A 4,517-nucleotide genomic window follows, 5' to 3' on the forward strand; every position below is an offset into this window, starting at 1 on the left:
GGTCTTCCTCCTTGGGATTCACGTCCTCCTCTCCCTCATTGGGTTCGGCCATTTTGCTTATGTCAATGGCCTTGCACTCTCCTTTTGGATTCTCTTCTGTATTGCTAGGGAGAGTACTGGGAGGGATTTCAGTGATCCTTTTACTCAGCTGGCCCACTTGTGCTTCCAAATTCCTGATGGAAGACCTTATTTCATTCATGAAACTCACAGTGGCCTTAGATAGATCAGAGACTAGATTTGCTAAATTAGAAGCATTTTGTTCAGAGTTCTCTGTCTGTTGCTGAGTGGATGATGGAAAAGGTTTATTATTGTTAAACCTGTTTCTTCCACCATTATTAAAGCCTTGTTGAGGCTTTTGATCCTTCCATGAGAAATTTGGATGATTTCTCCATGATGAGTTATAGGTGTTTCCATAGGGTTCACTTAAGTAATTCACCTCTGCTATTGCAGGGTTCTCAGGATCATAAGCTTCTTCTTCATAAGACGCCTCTTGAGTACTATTGGATGCAGCTTGCATTCCATGCAGACTCTGAGAGATCATATTGACTTGCTGAGTCAATATTTTATTCTGAGCCAATATGGCATTCAGAGTATCAACTTCAAGAACTCCCTTCTTCATAGGTGTCCCACTACTCACAGGATTCCTTTCAGAAGTGTACATGAACTGGTTATTAGCAACCATGTCAATGAGTTCTTGAGCTTCTGTAGGCGTTTTCTTTAGGTGAATGGATCCACCTGCAGAAGTGTCCAGTGACATCTTTGATAGCTCAGATAAACCATCATAGAATATATCCAGGATGGTCCATTCTGAAAGCATGTCAGAAGGACACTTTTTGGTCAACTGTTTGTATCTTTCCCAAGCTTCATAGAGGGATTCACCTTCTTTCTGTCTGAAGGTTTGAACATCAGCTCTAAGCTTGCTCAGCTTTTGAGGAGGAAAGTACTTGGCTAAGAAAGCCGTGACCAGCTTATCCCAAGAGTTCAGGCTGTCTTGGGTTGAGAATCCAACCATAATCTAGCTCTGTCTCTTACAGCAAAGGGAAAAAGCATGAGCCTATAGACTTCAGGATCTACTCCATTAGTCTTAACAGTATCACATATCTGCAAGAATTCAGTTAAAAACTGAAAAGGATCTTCAGATGGAAGTCCATGAAACTTGCAGTTCTGCTGCATCAGAGAAACTAATTGAGGTTTCAGCTCAAAGTTGTTTGCTCCAATGGCAGGAATGGAGATGCTTCTTCCATGTAAATTGGAATTAGGTGCAGTAAAGTCACCAAGCATCTTCCTTACATTATTATTATTTTCGGCTGCCATCTCCTTTTTCTGTTCGAAAATTTCTGAAAGGTTATTTCTGGATTGTTGTAATTTAGCTTCTCTTAATTTTCTCTTCAGAGTCCTTTCAGGTTCTAGATCTACTTCCACAAGAATGTTCTTATCCTTGCTCCTACTCATATGACAAAGAAGAGGGCACAGAAAAATAATAATAATAATAGAGATCCTTTATACCACAGTATAGGGATCCCTGTGTGAGTAGAAGAAGAGGGGGAGACAAAGAATGTAATATAATGGAAGAAACACAACTGTGAGGATGGCAGAGATGTGAGATGAGATGTTAGGATATGAATGAATAAATAGAATAAGATAGGGGAGGGATAATTTTCGAAAATTATTTTGAAAAAGAGTTAGTGATTTTCGAAAATGGTTTTTGAAAATTGTTAGTATTCTTTTCGAAAATTTTTTTTTAAATTAAAAATAAAAATAAGAATAATTAGTTAATTAAAAAGAAATTTTTGAAAAAAAAGGAAGATATTTTCGAAAATTAGAGAGAGAGAGTTAGTTTGGTAGTTTTGAAAAAGTTAAGAAACAAACAAAAAGTTAGTTAGTTAGTTGAAACAAATTTTGAAAAGATAAGAAGTTAGGAAGTTAGAAAAGATATTTTTGAAATCAAATTTTTGAAAAAGATAAGATAAGAAGATATTTTTGAAAAGATATGATAGAAATTAGTTTTTGAAAAAGATTTGAATTTTTAAAATCACAATTAATGACTTGATTCACAAGAAATCACAAGATATGATTCTAGAACTTAAAGTTTGAATCTTTCTTAACAAGCAAGTAACAAACTTCAAATTTTTGAATCAAAACATCAATTGATTATGTTATTTTCGAAAATTTGGTATAAAAATAAGAAAAAGATTTTTGAAAAATATTTTTGGAATTTTCGAAAATAACTAAGAATTTTGAAAAAGATTTTATTTTTGAAAAAGATTTTGAAAAAGATAAGATTTTCAAATTGAAAATTTGATTTGACTCATAAGAAACAACTTGATTTTAAAAATTTTTGAAAAAGTCAACTCAAATTTTCGAATTTGATGAGAGAAAAAGGGAAAGATATTTTTTTGATTTTTGAAATTTTTATGAAAAACATGGAAATTATGCAATGCATGAAATTTTTAGATCAAAACAATGAATGCATGCAAGAATGCTATGAATGTCAAGATGAACACCAAGAACACTATGAATGTCAAGATGAACATCATAGACATAATTTTGAAAATTTTTTAATGCAAAGAAAACATGCAAGACACCAAACTTAGAATTCTTTAATGCTTAGACACTAAGAATTCAAGAATGCATATGAAAAACATGAAAAGACACAAAACAAAAAATCATCAAGATCAAACAAGAAGACTTGAAGATCACGAAGAACACTATGAATGTATGAAATTTTCGAAAAATGCAAGATGCATATGCAAGTGACACCAAACTTATGATATGACTCAAGACTCAAACAAGAAACATGAAATATTTTTTATTTTTATGATTTTCTAAATTTTTTGGATTTTTATTTTATATTTTTCGAAAAATTCTTTTGAAAAAGAAAATAAGGATTCCAAAATTTTTTAATATGAATTCCAGGAATCTTATGCTCTAAAGCTCCAATCAAAGGGTCAGGCATGGCTTAATAGCCAGCCAAGCTTTAGTATGTAACTCAGACATGACACGCCTGACATACTCATTCCCAAAGGAATTAGACATGGCTTTACAGCCAGCCAGGCTTCACATGCTTCATGAAACACTAGAATTCGTTCTTAAAAATTTTGAATAAAAATATATTTTTTCGAAAACAGGTAAGAAAATTTTGAAATATTTTTGAAAAATTTTTGAAAAGAAAACAAAAAGAAAATTACCTAATCTGAGCAACAGGATGAACTGTCAGTTGTCCAAACTCGAACAATCCCCGGCAACGTCGCCAAAAACTTGGTGCACGAAATTGTGATGTCCAGGCTTGAACAATCCCTGGCAACGTGAGCAACTTGGTACGCGTAATCGTGATTACACTTTAATTATGTAAAATTCATGGCTCTTTCTTTCCCCGGCAACGGCGCCAAAAACTTGGTGCATGAAATTGTGATGTCCAGGCTCGAACAATCCCTGGCAATGTGAGCAACTTGGTACGCGTAATCGTGATTACACTTTAATTATGTGAAATTCATGGCTCTTTCTTTCCCTGGCAATGGCGCCAAGAACATGGTGCCAATACCATGGTTCACAACTTCGATACAACTAACCAGCAAGTGCACTGGGTCGTCCAAGTAATACCTTACGTGAGTAAGGGTCGAATCCCACGGAGATTGTTGGTATGAAGCAAGCTATGGTCACCTTGCAAATCTCAGTTAGGCAAATATAAATTGATAATGGTGTTTTTGAATAATAAATAATAGAATAGGGATAGAGGTACTTATGTAAATCATTGGTAGGAATTTCAGATAAGCGAATGGAGATGCTTTCGTTCCTCTGAATCTCTGCTTTCCTGCTATCTTCATCCAGTCAGTCTTACTCCTTTCCATGGCTGGCTTTATGCAAGGGCATCACCGTTGTCAGTGGCTACATCCCCTCCTCTTAGTGAAAAATATGCTCACATGCTCTGTCACAGCACGGCTAATCATCTGTCGGTTCTCGATCATGCTGGAATAGGATTCACCCTCCTTTTGCGTCTGTCACTAACGCCCAGCAATCGCGAGTTTAAAGCTCGTCACAGTCATTCAATCATTGAATCCTACTCGGAATACCACAGACAAGGTTTAGACTTTCCGGATTCTCTTGAATGCCGCCATCATTCTAGCTTACGCCACGAAGATTCCGATTAAGAGATCTAAGAGATATTCATTCTAGCTTATTTCATGTAGAACGGAAGTGTTTGTCAGGCACGTGTTCATAGGGGAGAATGGTGATGAGCGTCACACATAATCATCACCTTCATCACGTTCTTGGGTGCGAATGGATATCTTAGAAGCGAAATAAGATGAATTGAATAGAAAACAGTAGTACTTGCATTAATCTTTGAGGAACAGCAGAGCTCCACACCTTAATCTATAGTGTGTAGAAACTCTACCGTTAAAAATACATAAGTGAAGGTCCAGGCATGGCCGAGATGGCCAGCCCCCTAAAGCGTGATCAATAGTCTCCTAAGATGAACAATGGATTAAAACTGAGACCAAAGATGTCAAATACAATAG

General features: G+C 35.6%; 1 non-coding gene across 1 annotated transcript; it reads left to right on the top strand.

The window, feature by feature from the left end:
* The first annotated feature begins 811 nt into the window (after positions 1 to 811).
* Positions 812 to 919, top strand: LOC112787364 (small nucleolar RNA R71). The gene has a single exon (XR_003194782.1). It is a non-coding gene; the product is annotated as a small nucleolar RNA R71 (small nucleolar RNA).
* The last annotated feature ends 3,598 nt before the right edge of the window (positions 920 to 4,517 follow it).

Source organism: Arachis hypogaea, chromosome 20 (genome assembly GCF_003086295.3).
Source record: "Arachis hypogaea cultivar Tifrunner chromosome 20, arahy.Tifrunner.gnm2.J5K5, whole genome shotgun sequence".
NCBI lineage: Eukaryota > Viridiplantae > Streptophyta > Magnoliopsida > Fabales > Fabaceae > Arachis > Arachis hypogaea.